The following is a 19,623-nucleotide window of genomic DNA, read 5'->3' as shown; positions in this document are numbered from 1 at the left end:
GGACTCTACATCCAAGGATTGTGAGCCAGCTGTGGGTGCGTTACGGCAGAGCCGCGGTGGATCTGTTCGCATCGAAAGACTGCTCAGTGTCAGCTGTTCTTTTCGATGCGCGATCTAAATGCACCGTTAGGCGTGGATGCACTCGTGCACGATTGGCCCCTGGGCCTTCTGTACGCGTTCCCACCCCTGGCTCTGATACCCCCAACTCTGGCCAGAGTGAGAGAGCAACGCCACACACTTATCCTGATAGCTCCGCACTGGCCAGCTATGTACTGGCTAGCGGAGATATATCAGCTGCTGTGCGGACAGCCATGGCAGCTCCCACTACGCAGGGACATACTGTCCCAAGCGGGGGGGGGCGATCTTTCACCCACACCCAGAGCGCTTGGCTCTATGGGCCTGGCCCGTGAGTGGTACAATCTGAATACAGTGTGACATTAAGCTGACCCTGGCAGCTGCCAAGCGAGCCAGTGGCACTCATGCACTATCTGTACAGTCTTCATGCACTCAGTTCGCCCCAGGGCAAACAGAGTGTGGTTGAAGCCCAACCCTGCCTTTTATCTTAAGGCGGTTGGTTCAGGTACCACATTTGACATTGAGGCATCCTCCCCGCCACTGTATTCCTCCGGGGAACAGCGGCCGGATTTGCCGTGTCCAGCCCGTGCTTTACGCACGTACAGGGACAGATCAAGGGTGCTTCGTCATAATGACCAACCCCTTGTGTCCTGGGCTAACCCTTATAAGGGCAAGCCTGTTACTAAGCAACGGCTCTCCCACTGGTTTGTGGAAGCAATTGTTTTGGGGCTCATACGAGTCAGAGTTCGCAGGCACCCTCGGGTCCGCAAGCTCTTTCGACTCAGGGTCTGGCTGCATCCTGGGCTCTATCCAGGATGTCTCCCATCCAAGACATTGGTGAGCTGGTCCTCGCCGCTCACTTTTGTCCGCCTCTTAACAGGCTGGACGTTCTGCTCCCAGTGTGACTCAAGCAGTGCTGGGCACCTGGTTGAGTCAGAGCTCTACCTGTTAAGTTCTGGTTGGTTTGGTGATTTTCGAGATAAGCTCGTCTGACAATACGGGAGCTACAATTTCCCATAGTGAGACATCGAACGGAGTGTTATGAATGAGAACTATAGGTTACTTACGTAACCCCAGTTCTCAGAGTAACATGAAGTGAGATGTCTCACCAGACGGCCCTCCTTGCTATGGTGAAGCGAGAAGAGGTGCTTATTTTGAATGACGCATGTGTCGTGGCGCAAGCTACTTATAGGGGGTGAATTCCCTGACGCTGACGTCAAGATCACCAGCCAATCAGGATTGGCGTAATGAGATTGATGCTTCTGTTTGCTCCGTGATGAGGCGCATCCCATAGTGAGACATCTCACTTCATGTTACTCTGAGAACTGGGGTTACGTAAGTAACCTATAGTTATTACACGTTTTTTTGTGAGACTGGGTTCGTTCCACATGTACTTTCTAGCATGCATGGCCATCTCCTCACTAGCCCTATGCTGCTGCTCCCCTGCCAGCTCTGTCTCTCCTACTCATCTTCTTCTTAAAATAAGAAGAGATGTCTGTTGACTTTCTCTTCATTTTCTGCAAATTGACATTACACACAGCAGTGATTAATAGTAGCCTACGCATTACACCAGCCCAGCATACCAACATCAGCTAACGTTAGCTTAGCAAGCTAAACTAACGCTAATTAGGATAGCCGCCAAAGTGTGTTTACAGACGAATTATACCTGAAGTCAAGCCAGCCTTTACTGAGCCCCGAGCCTGTTTTCCAGATCTTCCAGCGTTTTTCTCGTTTTAATGCCATTGAACACACATTTTGATCAGAATAACAGCTAAAGGTAAGCATATCTCCGTTTTTTGCTACCTAAAGCTAACACACGAAAGCCTAAAGTGTTGTGGGGCTTAACAGGCAACGAACGTATACGACTTACCTTCTAGAATTCTGGTGGATTTTTGTCAAGTCAGTAGAAAGAAACGTTTTGCTGCAACCTGCTGCTGTCTGTGCGAATCTCAGAGTGGTGCGCGCGAGTATCAGAGTGGTGCGCACGAGTATCAGAGTGGTGCGCAGAGTATCAGAGTGTGAGGGAGAGGGAGGGGCTGCAGTATGAGCGTTGGAAGCTCAAATCAAGCGACTCGCTGGCTGTGTATTTGTTGTTAAATATCAGATAAACTACTACGCATACGTGACTGGCGAGGCGGGGTGTGTGGTGGGGGGGCCAGTGGGGGGGCCAACAAATATATCAGGGTGGCCATGCCCCCCCCTAGCCCCCCCCTGCTGGCGCCACTGGGTCCAGGCTCAAGGGCGTATGGCACTCTCAACTCTTTCCAGGACAAGACGGGGCCCTGTCTGCCAGTAGCTTTGCCGATATCTGTGTTGATAGGTAATAGATTGAGAGCGGTGAATCAGCTTAGAAACAGGAAACACTCAAATGTTTGTGTGAGTTTATCAAATTTAGCAGTGATTCCATGTCAGCCACAGCTTGTCACAAACAATCTGACTGATAGTGTATTTAACAAACTTAAACTATCTTTATTAAATGTCAGGTCTTTGGCAGGAAAAACGTTTATAATTAATGATTTTATCACTGAGCACAATCTCGATTTTATGTTTTTAACGGAAAATTGGATTGAACAAAATAACAGGGCAGCTGTTCTTATCCAATCAACACCTCCCAACTTCAGTTTTATGAGTGGAGTTGCTATTTTGTTCAATGATTCCCTTCAATGCATCTTATGGGAATTTTGCTTCTTTTGAATATGTGGCTCTTCAGCTGAAATGGTCCTCTCGAGCTCTGTTCCTAAATATCTATAGACCACCCAAATACTGTGCAAGCTTTTTTGATGACTTTACTGAACTGCTGTCTATAGTGCAGTGGTTCTCAAACTTTTTCTGTCAGGCCCCCCCTTTGGAGAAAAAAAAAAGTCGGCCCCCCCAACACAAATAGTCAGGCTCAGTGGTGGCGATTTGTTTTGGGGGTGCTGTGGAGTAGCTTGACGTTTCATAGAGGGTGCTCAAACATTTAGGGTTTCCCATTAATGTACCGGTCGCTACAGTATTTTCAGGAATTTTCTACTGCAACAATCCACACGCACATACACAGTGTGACAGTTACAATGAAGGCTCGATAATCAGCTCACGGCATATAGGTGTAAGCAGGGGTCAAGTGCTATTTTTATAGGTGGTGTGTGGACCCCACATAGGGGGGTCCGGGGGCAAGCTCCCCCGGGAAGATTTATTTTTAAATATTGAAGTTAAAAGCATCAATCTGGTGCACTTTGAGAGCAAAATGAAGAGATCTATGGATACCTCTCTCAACACCTATGAAACAGAACTGTAAACAGATTTACTTTTTCTTTATGGATATTTTACAAATCACCCTTTTAAACGTTATTCTTGTTTTACTGTCATATAGTATTTCATACCTATTTTTCATTTATTCTCTTATTTTTTTATAACTATAATGATCATATAAAGTTGTGCCTCGGAAATAATTGTTTACATTAATCGTGACCAAAACGTTTGAGACCCACTGAGATAACTTAGACTAAAGTTAACTATCTAAACACTGAGAGAGTCCTTTAGCTCACTGAGTCTCTCAGTCTGACAGGAGAGCTCTCCTCCACTTTGTTGTTGAAAAAACTCCCTATATCCGTTAGCGTAGCTCGCTAGCACCAGAAGCTAACAACAGCGATCTCCGGTACCGGTGCGATCTCTCTCTCTGGTCTCTTGCGCCCCCCCCTGGCAAGCCTCTGCGCTCCCCAGGGGGGGCGCGCCCCCCACTTTGAGAACCACTGCTATAGTGTGTATTGACCTTGACGTCTAGTCATTGTTGGTGATTTTAACATCCATGTTGACAACACCCTGGACAGAGGGACTAAAGAACTGTTTTGTGTTCTTGATAACTATGGACTAACTCAACATGTGACTGAGCCCACGCACAATAAGGGGCACACTGGACTTAATTATCTCAAAGGGTCTGAATATCTCAAAGGTTGTGCTGACTGATGTTGCACTCTCTGATCATTCCTGTGTTTTCTTTGAGAGCTCTATTTCTGTTCACAAAAATGTTCAAAAAGAGGTAACCACAAAGCGATATTTAATTGAAAATACTAGGGAAATGTTTACTCAGAATTTTTCTTCCACACTTGCCCCTGCTAACATCTCAGTAAATGAGCTAGTAGATCATTTTAATTCAAAAATAAAAAAATATGATAGATGCCATTGTTCCAACTAAGATAAAGGAAGTGTCTGTCAAGAAAATATCTCCATGGAGTTCGAAAAGCTGAACGCAGGTGGCGAAAAACAAATCTCCAGTTTCATTTTGAAATCTATAAAGAGAGACTTGGCTTTTATAATTTGGAATTGAGAATTGCACGACAGTCTTTCCTCTCTGACATCATTTCCAAAAACCAAAACAACGCACGTGCCTTGTTTGCTACCGTTGACAGACTAACAAACCCCCCCAGTGTCAGTAGCCTCTGAATTTCTATCCACCAGGGCGTGCAATGATTTTGCCTCCTTCTTCACTGACAAAATCATGCAAATTCGACAAGCAGTCAGTGCCTCTGTATCAGGTACAGCAAATGTTTTGTCCCTGTGTCCACTTCAAATCAATACAAACACCATGACACAATTCCATCAGATTAATGATAAAAAAAACCTAGAGGACATTATTCAACTTCTGAAATCCTCCTCCTGCTGCCTTGATATTATTCCAACAGGATTTTTCTAAAATGTTTTTCATTGCATGGCCTTAGATCTACTTCATATAGCAAACACATCTCTTCACTCAGGTGTTTTTCCACAGGCCCTGAAAACTGCAGTCATTAAACCGCTCTTAAAAAAGAATAATCTAGATGCTTCAGTAATGAACAATTACAGGCCCATATCAAACCTGCCATTTCTAGGTAAAATCATTGAAAAAGTTGTTTTTCAACAGTTGAGTAATTTCTTGCATTTAAATAACTGTTTCGATGTGTTCCAGTCAGGCTTTCGTCCAAACCACAGCACTGAGACTGCTCTTGTAAAGGTCTTCAATGACATCCACTTAAACACAGACAGTGGCAGAACTTCAGTGTTAGTATTATTAGATCTCAGTGCTGCGTTTGACACTGTTGACCAGAGCATATTACTAGACCGACTGGAAAACTGGGTGACTTTCGGCAACAGTTCTAAATTGGTTTGAATCCTACTTAAAGGACAGAAAAAACGTTGTTTCTATAGGTAAATACTAGGGCTGTCAGTCGATTAAAATATTTAATCGAGATTAATCGCATGATTGTCCATAGTTAATCGCGATTAATCACAAATTAATCACACATTTTTTATCTGTTCTAAATGTACCTTAGAGGAATCTTTTTCAAGTTTTTAATACTCTTATCAACATATGAGTGGACAAATATGCTTTATGCTAATGTTTATTATCATTTGAACAATGACAAATATCCTCATGAATATTAAACACAACAACCTCTGAACATTACAAATATTCGCCTCAATTCAACCTGGAACCTCTCTCATACAATAATACAATACAAATGATGTGTGTGTGTGTGTGTGTGTGTGTGTGTGTGTGTGTGTGTGTGTGTGTGTGTGTGTGTGTGTGTGTGTGTGTGTGTGTGTGTGTGTGTGTGTGTGTGTGTGTGTGTGTGTGTGTTTATGTTTATGTTTATTAAGGATCCCCATTAGCTTTTGCTCTCGACAAAAGCTACTCTTCCTGGGGTCTGACACTTAAAACAATACAACAATAATACAACAATAATACAGCCATATTTAGGACATAAGTCCTGACATCATTAATAACATTAACAACATTAAAAACATCACCAATATCATCAACAACATGCGATCAAATTAAATTAGGGTTCACAGCTCACAAGGGTACATGGTCATTAGTAGATGGCCCTTCAATCTCTTCTTGAAAGAGGCTCTGGACTCTATGTCAGTAAGGTAGTTTGGCAATGACCAGTGTGTGTGTGTGTGTGTGTGTGTGTGTGTGTGTGTGTGTGTGTGTGTGTGTGTGTGTGTGTGTGTGTGTGTGTGTGTGTGTGTGTGTGTGTGTGTGTGTGTGTGTGGTGTGTGTGTGTGTGTGTGTGTGTGTGTGTGTGTGTGTGTGTGTGTGTGTGTGTGTGTGTGTGTGTGTGATGGATCGTTGGAGCTATGTGCAACTCAAGGCATATGCTCGAACGGGAGCTGCCTGGACGCTGCAATCATGTTGCCACTATCCGTGCTGAGTGTGCTGACTTTTCGTACAATGTCCCACTGTCTGGCTTCCTGCATAAAGTCAAGTGCTCGGAGCAGTTGTGGCGAAATGTCGCTCCTCTCTTTTCATTTAAACAGCTCCTTATATCCGTTAGCGCAGCTAGCTAACACCAGATGCTAACAACAACAATGCACGTAAGGTCTCTCTCTCGCTCGCTCGGGCCACACATACACATACCCTCCCGGTCCCAGGTGGTATTTTAAACTCGATGCGCTCTGAAACTACGGGGTGGTCGAGGAAAACAAATACACATGCGTTAATCGCGTTAAAATAATTTGTGGCGTTAATTTTTGTTTGCGTTAACGCGTTATTAACGCGTTAACTTGACAGCCCTAGTAAATACACATCTGAGTTGACAAATATGACATGTGGGGTTCCTCAAGGCTCCATCTTGGGGCCTCTTCTCTTTAACTTATACATGCTACCACTGGCTCAGATAATGAAAAACTACAAAATAAGTTACCATAGCTATGCGGATGACACACAAATGTACGTAACAATTTCACCAGGAGACTATGCTCCAATTCAAACACTGAGTAAGTGCATTGAACAAATCAATGACTGGATGTGTCAGAACATTCTCCAATTAAACAAAGATAAAACTAAGTTAATGGTTTTTGGAGCCAAGGCAGAACGTTTAAAAGTTAACGCTGAGCTTCAGTCTGCAATGTTCAAAACAACAGATAAAGCCAGAAATCTAGGTGTAGTCATGGACTCTGACCTGAGTTTCAACAGTCACATTAAAACAATTACTAAATCAACCTACTATCACCTAAAGAATATATCTAGGATTAAAAGACTATTGTCACAGCAGGATTTAGAAAAACTCATCCATGCTTTTATCTTCAGTAGACTCGACTACTGTAATGGTGTCTTCACAGGTCTCACTAAAAAATCTATTAGAAAGCTGCAGCTGATTCAGAACGCCGCTGCTCGAGTCCTCACTAACACTAAGAAAGTGGATCACATCACACCTGTTCTGAAGTATTTACACTGGCTTCCTGTGTATCAAATAATTGATTTCAAAATGTTATAAATCTTTGAATGGTTTAGGCCCAAAATACATTTCTGACCTCCTGCTAAATTATGAACCATCCAGAACTCTCAGGTCTTCAGGGACTGGTCAGCTTTCTGTCCCCAGAGTCAGAACTAAACATGGTAAAGCAGCGTTCAGTTATTATGCTCCAAATATCTGCAACAAACTCCCAGAAACCTGCAGGTCTGCTGCAACTCTGACTACTTTTAATCAAGGCTGAAGACTTTTCTTTTTGCCGCTGCTTTTAGTTGAACTATTCATATCTTAAACTGCACTGTAACTTTTATTATCTTTGCTTTTTATCTTTGCTCTTAAATGAGTGTTTTTAAATGTCATTTTATAATATGGTTCTTAATGCTCTTAATGTCTTTCATTTTTTTAAAGCACTTTGAATTGCCTTGTGTTGAAAGGTGCTATATAAATAAACCTGCCTTGCCTTGCCTTGCAAAGTCTAAAAGGCTAAAAGAGAGTTTCGCTCCCACACACTCCCCCCCTTGCCTGAAACGCCTCCATTGGACTCCTTTGTTTACTTGAGGAGCATAGATAGTTACATGATCACTATGTAACACTCATGCTTCTATTGGCTGGCTTGATAGGCTAAGGGGTGGGACATCTCTAAGCGGTTGACCAATCACAACAGCTAGCTTGATGAATTGGAAATGGGGGACCCTGATGTAAACAAGACGAAAGTCTTTCTCTGGTCTGCATCCCCTTAACAATTGTATGTTTTGAGCTGTACTGTACTGTACCCAATATACAAGCTGTTAATAAACTTTTCAATCAATCAATCAATAGCTAACTAATCAGAGCAGACTGGGCTCTGGTTTCAGACAGAGTATGAGAAAAATAAAGAGCTTTTTGAACATTAAAACATGGAGACATGTCACAGTAGAAACACTAAATACAAATATGAACCTGAAAATGAGCAGAACATACATGTCCACTTTGACATCTCACTACTTAAGGTTCAGCTCCATTTGCAACCATACCTTTAATAGATTCTCACTAAGAGGCGGCGGACGCTCAGATCACCGTGCTGCTGTCGGTGCTGGATGGATGCTGCTGCGCAGCGAGTGACACCTGGGGCAGGAGACATAGTTTAAACCCAATTTGTTGTGTTGCAGAGCAGGAGGCAGGCTCCATTAAGAGTGGATGTCAGGCTGCACAGGGCCTCACTGATCGATAGCAGATGTCTTTATGTACACTCTGAGGTGCTTCAAAATAACCTCTTTCATAACTGGATATCCACAGAGAGACACTGGATGACAGTCTGTTGGTCAGAGGAAATGGGCATATGAGATTATATTGGCTCTGAGGCATTGCTCTCTTATTCTTTCTTCTATTTTCTTCATTTTTGTTCCGTTTTTCTCACCTGTTAGGGATAATATCTGAAAAGTTGTTATGAAAGCTTTAGCGCAAGTTCAATAAGGAAGACCTAACTCGAGTCACTCACACGTCACTCTATGGCTCCCTTCCCCCCTCATTAAATATGAGGGCGTCACCCCTCAGCAGCCAATCGCTGCACATGCTAAATGCCTTAAATGCCTGCTCTTCCTCCCTGTCAGTTGTCATTGCAGATGATCACACGCAATGGTAGTTGCAATACAATACTCCTTCTCGTGAGAAAAACCGTAAGAAACAACTAGCTCAAGATGTCCAACTCGGACAATTCGGAACACGAAACCTTCTCTGGAAGTCTCCGATCCCGGTTCGGCTCCCCACAGCGGCTTATCAACAGAGGCAGACTTCCTCATCGCTCGGCTCCTGCAGCAGGGCTTTCCCACAGCCCCAGGCCTCACTCTCTCTCAGCTGCGAGAGCTCTCGGACCAGGTCTCCAGCGTAGCTCCCCAGTCCGGGGCAGCAGCTCCAGTCAGCTCCCCAGAGAGCAGGACGAGGCCGCAGCCGCGGAGGTAAAAAAGGGCAGGAAGTCGAGCCCTCCAGGATCCCGTCCCCCTCCAAAAAATCCACCCCTTCTCAGGCTCGCCAGGCAGGGAGTGTCACACCCCTTAGGAGAGTAGCGCGGCCGGCTCCCTGCAATCCCTGGCTAGCTCCATGATAGCTATCGATGCTCGCCTCCAGGCTCTGGAACTGAGCGTCCACACAGCAGCGTGCGTTGACGCTTGGAGGTGGGCGTATCTGAAGCTTGGGGATTTTTTGCGAGCAACGCGACCAACAACCAATCACATGAATCTCCTGCCCCCGACATACAAAGCAATAGCAATGTTAAAACGAAGTAAACTGGATATAAAATCCCCAAACAGGCGAAAACCTACCAGATTCACCCACTGTCTCTGCCACCTCCCTCCATGCCTCGCTCCTCCGGTTTGTATCCCGGTAGATCAACAGAGACTGATCATACAGCACCAGGTGATTCACTACCGCTATAATGAATTTTCCCTCCATTTTTTGGAATATGAGGAAATGACCTGCGTAGTCTCTCCCAGCATACACGCGGTTTGATTGGCTAGTGCTTGTACTGGCAGATTTGCATAAACGGGATTTCATTGGCTGACGCCTCCGTCGAGGCGTCAAAAGTTGAACATTGCTCAACTTTTGACGCCAGCTACGCCAGCAACGCTCCACGTCGCTTCCCAAAATGCAGTTCGGCTAAAAGTGACGTCACCCCATTCAAAGTGAATGGGCAGAAGCGTTGGAAGCTTCAACGCACGCCGCTGTGTGGACGGGCCGGAACGCCACAGGAGCTTCAACTTCCGTTGCACTCAGGTACTAGTTCTAACGAAAATGTTTGCACTCACCCTTACGCAGGGTTGGATTGTAACGGAATACATGTAACGGTGTTACGTAATCAGAAAAAGAAAAAATCAGTATATTCAGCTGGTGTTACATTTGAAAACGAGTAATCTGAGTGCAGTTACTTTCGTAAACCTGAAGTGAATACTTATTGGAATTATTGGTGGAAAGTTTCCTCACAATATGTAATATTCATTACCGGCAGAACCGTGTGCACAGCGCTGCAGCGTATCTGCGAGCGAGAGACGCAGCGTGTCCGTGAGGCCCCGCCCCGCACGCAGATGAGAGAGAGAGAGAGAGAGTTCTCTTTCAAAACATATTGGAAGGTAGAAACGGAGATGTTTAGATAAAACGTGGAAGATAACGTTTATGTTGCATTTATTTACTGTCGAAATGATGACATTTATAACGGGATCAAATCTAACTGAATGGCCTGCTGCTGCCTAATGCATGGGGCAAGTAACTGGGAAAAGTTTTAAAAGTGATTACATCGTTTCAAATAATAAATAATAATGATAATGTATTCTATTTAGGGGCGCCTTTCAAAGCACCCAAGGACACCTTACAATGCATAAACTTTTCCAAGGAAAGGTTTTAAGACAGTACAAAGAATGCAGTCTGGGTGAGTTTTTCTTTTTATGTGCGGTGCAGATCAGAGAGCTGTCCAGAATGACACTAAAATGTTGTGTTCGTGCTCTTCATAAGCTATTAAAACAGTAAAATACGTGTCTCCCGTTCACCAAAACATACCCATCTGTTATGGAAAAGAAAGTACTATAAAGAAGAAAGAACAGGAGGAAAAAAGAAAAGATGGAAAGAGGAAAGAAGAAAAAGAAAAGATAAGAAGAGGAGGAAAGAATAAAAAGAAGAGGAGGAAAGAAGAAAAAAAAAAGAGGAAAGAAAAAGAGAAGAAAGGAAGTATTCTAAAAGTAATCTGCCACCGATACCGGCGGGATCGTGGTTAGTTTCTGATGCGCAGAAGAAAAATCTGGCCCACCCTATATTTTTACAGGCCCACCCTAAAGTACATTTCTGCCTACGCTACTGGTCCGCAAAGCAGCAACAACCAATCACATGAATCTCTTGCCCCCGACACACAAAGCAATAGCAATGTTAAAACTAAGTAAACTGGAAGAAAAAAAATAAAAATAAAATCCCCAACAGGCGAAAACCTACCAGTTTCACCCACTGTCTCTGCCTCCTCCCTCCATGCCTCGCTCCTCTGGTTTGTATCCCGGTAGATGAACAGAGACTGATCATACAGCACCGGGTGATTCACTACCGCTATAATGAATTTTCCCTCAAATGTTTGGAATATGAGGAATTACCTGCGTAGTCTCTCCCAGCATCTGATTGGCTAGCGCTTGTACTGGCAGATTTGCATAAAACGGGATTTTACAGCATATTCCTTCTCCCATACACCCAGACCCACTGGCAGAGGAGGTGGCACTGGTCTCCTGCTCTCTCCCAAATGGAGCTTTTCCCTCTTCAAGCTACCTAACTTCACTCCTTCCACCTTCGAATTCCATGTCGTCACAGTAACCCATCCTATACAATTAACCCTTGTTGTTCTCTACCGTCCATCAGGCGCCTTGGGGGACTTCTTGGAGGAATTAGATAATCTCCTCTCACACATCCCTGAAACTGGCCCTCCCGCTGTACTTCTCGGAGACTTCAACCTCCAGACGGGGAAGATAGACGAACTAACATCTCTGTTAACCGCCTTTGCTTTCTCACTGTCTCCTTCCCCACCAACTCATAAAGCTGGCAATGTCCTTGATCTCATATTCTCAAAGAACTGCGCTACTTCTAACCTCTCTGTAAACCCGCTCCACACATCATGAACATTGCTCAACTTTTTGAAGCGAGCAACGCCAGCAAACGCTCCACGTCGCTTCCCAAAATACAGTTCTGCTAAAAGTGACGTCACCCCATTCAAAGTGAATGGGCAGAAGCATTTGGAAGCGTAACGCACACCACCGTGTGGACGGGCCGTCACAGTGGCTCTGCGCCAGAAACATCAAAAAAATAAATAAATAAATAAATCAGCGACAAAGAACTTCTCAAAGGATATATAATCGGTCCTTTTAGCTCCTCCCTCTTCTCAGTGTTCCGTTCAAATCCCATCGGAATAGCCACACGTAAATAAAAGGCTGATTTTCGATCTGTCCACTCCCTGCTCCGGCCCATTCTGCAGCGTCAATAGCATCATCCCTCCAGATCAGTTCTCCCTTCACCATGCCTCAGTGGATAATGCAATAAAGATGATCAAGTTCACAGGGCTCGGCTCTCCAAAGCGGACATTACCGATGCCTTCAAATCATCCCCATTCATCCGTCTCAGTGGAACTTGTTCGGTATTAAGTGGGAGTCCAAACTCTATCTTCGCCATTCGCCTGACCTTCGGGTGCAGAAGCAGCCCCCGAATCTTCAATTCCTTCTCGGAAGCGCTCTATTGGATCCTGGGAACATCGTCAGAATCCCCTCCGTCCTTCTCCTACCGGACGACTTCCTCCCCATAGACCCGCCACAGGACAGCTCAGGGATCTCACTGGCCAAGCTTAAACACTGCTTCAGGAGTAAGGTGTCCCTCTCTCCAAAGAGAAAACGTTAGGTCCCGACACACGCTTAGAGTTCTTAGGCATCATCCTCGACTCCATAGACATGAAGGCGTCTCTCCCCTCCGACAAATTGCAGCGCATCCGGGACATCACCAAGTCATACTGCGAGCAACAAGTTATCACAAAACAACAGTTGCTCTCCCTTCTCGGACACCTCAACTTCGCCATGCACGTCATCCCCCAGGGGCGCTCGTTCATCTCCCGCCTCCTGGACGCAGCATCAGCGGTCGACAACCTCCATGACTGCGTTTTCTTAGACGAAGGCTGCCGCTCAGACCTACGGTTCTGGTCCCTCCTGCTCGTCCACTGGAACGGAGTTACTTTCTTTTACGATGGCCTCGTGCGTTCCTCTGACTCAATGAGGTTCTTCACGGATGCCGCCCATCCATGGGTTTTGGGGGTTTCTTCCAGGGAGAGTGGTTCGCAGGGTCATGGCCCTGTCAATTTCTACCTCAAGCAAGTTCTCATTAAATCCGGCCTATCACCCATATCATACCCGGGACATTCCTTCAGGATAGGTGCAGCCACCTCTGCTGCTAATCAAGGTCTCTCTACCTCATCCCTACAACAACTAGGACGGTGGTCCTCCTCCGCCTTCACAACCTTCATTCGTCCGGACATCAGCGCCGTACGGGCTTCCCAAAGATCTCTCAGACCCTAACTATGGTATCTATGCATATAACTGGTGGTGGCTCATAAACACATTCATAAGTATACATGTCTCACTAAGGTACCTGATATTCAAACTGCATTCCCGTCCTAGTCTGCGGGCCCCGCCCACAGGGAATAACGTCTCGTCTCACGCGCACCTCCACGTAACGGGCTCCATCTCCTGGACACAGGTATCCAAATCCCAGGCCCTCGCTCAAATGTGTCAGTGTAAAGATATATCCTGCGAAATCAGGCGTGGACTCGGGCCACCGTATTCTCCGGTGACAGTTACAAAACAAAGGAAAATAAAGAAAGAAAAAAGATATATATATATATATAGCCTGCGAAGTCAGGCGTGGCGGAAGGCCACCGTACACTCCGGTGTCAGTTACAAAACAAAGGAAAAGAAAGAAAGAGCAAAGAAAAAGATATATATATATATATATATATATATATAGCCTGCGAAGTCAGGCGTGGCGGAAGGCCACCGTACACTTCGGTGTCAGTTACAAAACAAAGGAAAGAGAAAGAAAGAGTAAAGAAAATATATATATATATATAGCCTGCGAAGTCAGGCGTGGCAGAAGGCCACTGTACACTCCGGTGTCAGTTACAAAACAAAGGAAAAGAAAGAAAGAGTAAAGAAAAAGATATATATATATATATATATATATATATATATATAGCTATAGCCTGCGAAGTCAGGCGTGGCGGAAGGCCACCGTACACTTCGGTGTCGTAGCTTCGGGCTACCGTACACTTCGGTGTTGTGGACGTTGGGCCACCGTTACAAAACGAAACCGCTCGCTACTCGGCGTAGTCAAGCCCTGCTGGCCAGGCATGCGACCCGCAGGTCGTTTTCAGGTAAGACCGGCACTGATTTCGGCAGTCAGAGTCTCAGCATGACCAGTAAGCTCCGGCAGTGATTCCGGCCCAATGCCGCTTACATCTATTATCTTTCCTTCCCAGATCACCAGTCACCCCACAAGGTAAGCAACTCAGTTCATCTCAGTATTCATACTTCACTGGTTTTGGGGATTTCATCGGAGCGGTGCTTTCCCTCCTGAATGATTATCTTGCAAACCGGGGCCTAATCGCCAAACACCATTACATTCTCCTGTTGTATTATCATGGCAATCATTTCATTCATATGACGTGTAAACAATAAATATGTAATTCTTACATCACGTCTCTCCGGTTTGAAATGAAAGCTTTAGCGCAAGTTCAATAAGGAAGACCTAACTCGAGTCACTCACACGTCACTCTATGGCTCCCTTCCCCCCTCATTAAATATGAGGGCGTCACCCCTCAGCAGCCAATCGCTGCACATGCTAAATGCCTGCTCTTCCTCCCTGTCAGTTGTCATTGCAGATGATCACACGCAACCCGCCTCCACCCCTCTCGCCTCCTGTCTCCTTCAGGACAAAGCTAAACCTTCCTCCTTCAGACCGGTCTCACCTACTCATCACCACCACCAGTGTCTAGACCCCGGGGATTTCATCGGAGCGGTGCTTTCCCTCCTGAATGATTATCTTGCAAACCGGGGCCTAATCGCCAAACACCATTACATTCTCCTGTTGTATTATCATGGCAATCATTTCATTCATATGACGTGTAAACAATAAATATGTAATTCTTACATCACGTCTCTCCGGTTTGAACTATAGTTCCTAGCTTTTGTATCCCCCGTAACAAGCACGGAACTTACTATCCTCTTTATGCCATTGTCACTTTCCAACATACTCTTGTAATACAATTTTTAAAATCAATTAGTATGGTATTATTGTTGGCATGGTAGGCTTTAAATATTAGTATTAATGCTCCATTACCTTCATTTATGTCGCTTGCATTTGCTATATTATTTGCCCCTGTGGGTGCATCAGTAGATAGGGTGTGGCTATTCTGTCTGTGCTGCATTGGCTCCAGTGATTGCACCGATTGCAGTAACTCAGGGCACCTGGGTCTGGTGCTCTGCAGCTATTTTAAAGCCTCTCTGCTCCTGTCCTCTGCTCTCTCGCTCTGTTTTCCTGCAGGCACCCGGCTCTGATGAGTATAACCAATGTGTTGAATTGACCAGTGTTGTGCAAATAAACACCTTTACCTACCCGTTGACATGTTGTGTCTCCTTTTTGTTGTGGCCTTTTGAGCCAGGTCGCAACAAATGGGGGCTCGTCCAACGGGTTATTTATTTAAAAAGTTTGTGTAGTGCTCATTGAGCAGCTGATTCATTGTTGTGGTCCAGCTGTGTGCTGGCTCTGCGCTGCTATTTGGGGGACACATCATGTCTTTTGGGTTTCAGGATGCTTTAGTGTGTGACATGGCATCAGGTTTTGTGTGCCAATCAGAAGGTAAGATATTGCTGTTTGTTACGCTTTTGTAAAAGAGATTTCCCCCGCTAGGATTAAGTGGCGTTTCCCCTTGGGTTCCGTCTGTTTTTTTTTTTCATAGTGTTGTGGCGACGTGGTTGGTGTCAGCTGTTTTCGGACAGCTGTCTCGGGGGCACATCCACGTGATTTCTTGGTGTTACCTGCGTGCAGGTCGCTCCATAAATCCGCCGGGTTCCAGTGCGTAATTACCCGTCGCAAGCCACATGAAGACTAGGTGAGATTTGGAAGATTTTGGTAAGGCAGTTAGGGGGGAATTCTCTGTTGGGTTTTGTCTTTTCGCCCAGGCGTGTTGACAGTTGAGTACTTTGCTTTCTGATTGGGTATAGGCAATATATTATGGCTTCTTTGTCAGCGTTTGTGGATGCGCCCTCAGTATCTTTCTTGGATGGTTGCCAGAAGGCGCAGTTGATCGAAATAGCAGAGCATTATGAAATTGCTGTTGTAGGGAGCAAGCGGAAACATGACATTAAAGCTGTCATCGTGTCATCTTTGTTTGAGCGGGGAGTGTTACAGAAGAGTGAGTCTGGTGTGGCAGGGGTCGGGCCAGTAGTGGTTCAGACAGCTGGTTTGACATTCGAACAGCAAAAGGAGCTTTTGGCCATGCAGTTTAATCAGGAGAGATTGCAGTTGGAGATGAGGGGTCAGCAGCAGGAGGTAGAGAAGCATTTAGAGGTGGAGAAGGTGCTGGAGGTGGAAAAGATTAAATGTGAGGTGGAACATGCTAGATTACGGCTGATGGGAGAGGGCAAGTTTTCTCCAGGGGAGGATGGTGGTGCTAGGTTAGCATCAGGCAGTGGCGATATAATTTCTTACTTGCGATTAGTGCCAAAGTTCAATGAGCGTGACCCGGACATTTTTTTCACTCTATTTGAACACATAGCAGAGGCAAGAAACTGGTCAGATTCGGACAGAGTGCTGTTACTTCAGTGTGTACTCACTGGGCGAGCACAGGAAGCCTATTCAGCTATTTGTGGCGAAAATACTTTGGACTATGATAGAGTAAAATCAGCGGTGTTGAAATCTTACGAACTGGTTCCTGAAGCGTATCGTCAAAGGTTCAGAAGTGGGGTCAAGGGAGATAAGCAGACACATGTGGAGTTTATCCGTGATTTAACTTCTCATTTTCAGCGGTGGTGCGCGGCAGCAAAGGTTGCAAGTTTTGACGGTCTTTGTGAGCTCATTGTCTTGGAACAATTTAAAAACATTCTCCCTCAGCGTGTGGCCACGTATGTGAATGAACAGAAACCTCCCACCGCGTTTAGAGCTGCTGAATTAGCGGACGATTTTGTGTTGACACATAAGGGCAGTTTTGCGGAGAAATATTCTAGGGGTGATTGGAAACGTGGAGAAGACAATGGAGATGCCCGTGCAAAGTTTTCACCAGGCTCCTCCCGTAGATTTGCAGGTACAGGGCGACCCGAGGGGGCCAAAGTGGACCAATGTCACTATTGCAAAGGTGGGGGTCATTGGAAGGAGCAGTGTCCATTGCTGGAAACGAAGGGGAAGCCTCGTTTGTCACCACATGCTCCAGCCATGTGTTGTTCTGCCGTGTTGGTTAAAAAGCCACAGGGTGTAGGTTCGGGCATGGTGCCTGATAAGAAGCTGGTTTGTGCCGACTTGGATGTGGGTTCTGTTTTTGGGCCGTTCATAACGGAAGCCGTTGTGTCAATAGTTGGTAGTGACAAGTATGTTCCGATTAAGGTGTTGCGTGACACAGCAGCTAGATACTCATTTATTGTTGAGTCAGTGTTGCCTTTTTCGTCAGAGACAGAGACTGGGGATTTTGTGCTGATGAGGGGAATGGAGATGGGCTTGATTCCTGTGCGACGTCATACAGTAGTGCTGAATTGTGAGCTAGTACGGGGAGTTGTGTCTATCGGCGTGCGTCCCGCATTGCCACTTGATGGGGTACAGATGATTTTGGGCAACGATCTTGCTGGTTGTGTGGTGTGGGCAGGTGTGCCACCGCCTGTGGTGGTTTCCAGACCGTTGGCATCTGTAGAGCCAGATAAGAGTGGTTTGCAATTTCCAAGTGTGTCTCCTTTTTATACTATTACGCGTGTGCAGAGCCGTAGGATGTCTACTGACCTACCTGTTTCGGAGTCTGGAAAAAGTGGCCCAACACGGTCCTTTGACTTTCAGATCGAGACAAAGGTGAAGGAGAAGAAAGAGAGGAAACGCCGCAAAGCGAAGAAGAGGAGGCCGAAGGAGGTCAGCGCGCCCAAGAGGCCGATGAGCGCCTACATGCTGTGGCTCAACGCCAGCCAACCCAAGGAGGAGTGGGACATAAAGGCAGTGGAATCGAAGAAGCAGTACGAAATCGCAAGGCAAGAGCTCGAAGACAGAGGCGGAGGAGGAGCGTCCTCCAGTCCTAAGATGGAAAGTAAAAAGCTGGAGTTAAGAAGAAGGATGTTGGGTTGTCGTGGACCCCTTTGGGGCCCCGTCTTAAGGGGGGGGCTGTGATGCCCCTGTGGGTGCATCAGTAGATAGGGTGTGGCTGTTCTGTCTGTGCTGCATTGGCTCCAGTGATTGCACCGATTGCAGTAACTCAGGGCACCTGGGTCTGGTGCTCTGCAGCTATTTTAAAGCCTCTCTGCTCCTGTCTGCTCTCTCGCGCTGTTTTCCTGCAGGAACCCGGCTCTGATGAGTATAACCAATGTGTTGAATTGACCAGTGTTGTGCAAATAAACACCTTTACCTACCCGTTGACATGTTGTGTCTCCTTTTTGTTGTGGCCTTTTGAGCCAGGTCGCAACAGACATTAAGAGCCTTTAGTAAACAAACCTTTAAACAAACACATTAACTCTCTTTTGCTGTTATCTTTAACGCTCACATTGTTACATGTGACATCTCTACCAGCCAATCAGAACAACCATTGAGCTGGATGCGTATATTTTGTAACATTTCAACTTTAAAACGTAATGCTGTGTTTACAGTTTTCTGGAATGCCCGTAAAGAAGCCAAAGAGTTTGGGTGATCTGACCAGAACAGTTCACTTACTACGGACAGACACCATAATTGCATTCATGCAAATTGTAAAATAAATGTAATAATTGTTATAGAAATACCTCATTGAGAACATTTTAGGGTTATCGAGAATCAATAGTTAGCCACTGTTGTCCATTCTTTTCAGAACAGTATGAAAACCAATTTAGAGAAACTTGAAAATAATCTGGAGAGCATTACAACGGATTCTGTTTCATATAGACATCTGTTGTGTTATTAATGTGAAAGGTATGTTATCATTGTATGGCAACACAGTTGAAAGTGCCGACTCATTTTAATTTGAACAAATACACTTTGTGTTGGCTGCAGCATAGAAGAGAGTATGTTGTCATAAAGTCAAACACAGAAGATTCCGAGCTAGCAAACATGGATTATGTGATGAATGACAGCTACTTACATCAAGCAACAAACGTATAAACATTACGTTATTTAAATATTTATAGATAATAACCATTCAAAGCAAATATATAGCATACATGAGCCTCACTGTAGGTGTAGAGATACATCTGACTTTGAGTCTACAATTGTGTGCTGAAGGTCGAGGTTCCTTCAAACCCTACAGCTCACAAACTGTGTCTTAACAGATGAAAAATCACTCCATTTACTCCGTAAGACTGTCTGTTCAGCCATTTTAATAGAAATCGATGTACTTCAGCCCAGAGGGCAGCAGCACTGTGCAGTCTCTGCCGCTCTGACCTACAAGCCACTGCTCCGCCCCACCCGAAGGCTTGTCTGCGTTTATGTATGTGCCGTGTGTGCATGATCGTGGGTACAGCAGTGTGACATGAAGACAAAGAGACATGTAAAATGATAATAATTATAAGTAATAATCATGTGGCCCACATTGCTTGCACTGGCAGACGGGGTGCAGGGTGTCATTACCCTTTTTCCAACA

At 45.3% G+C, this 19,623-nt stretch overlaps 1 protein-coding gene across 1 annotated transcript in view; it reads left to right on the top strand.

Annotated features, from left to right (window-relative positions):
* LOC117545952 (inactive N-acetylated-alpha-linked acidic dipeptidase-like protein 2) overlaps positions 1-19,623 on the top strand; it is a 1,067,198-nt gene that overhangs the window by 1,043,180 nt on the left and 4,395 nt on the right. The gene's annotated exons all lie outside the window — the stretch shown is intronic.

The sequence above is a fragment of the Gymnodraco acuticeps genome, unplaced genomic scaffold (assembly GCF_902827175.1).
Source record: "Gymnodraco acuticeps unplaced genomic scaffold, fGymAcu1.1, whole genome shotgun sequence".
NCBI classification, from domain to species: domain Eukaryota; kingdom Metazoa; phylum Chordata; class Actinopteri; order Perciformes; family Bathydraconidae; genus Gymnodraco; species Gymnodraco acuticeps.
This window is presented reverse-complemented; position numbering and strand designations above follow the sequence as displayed.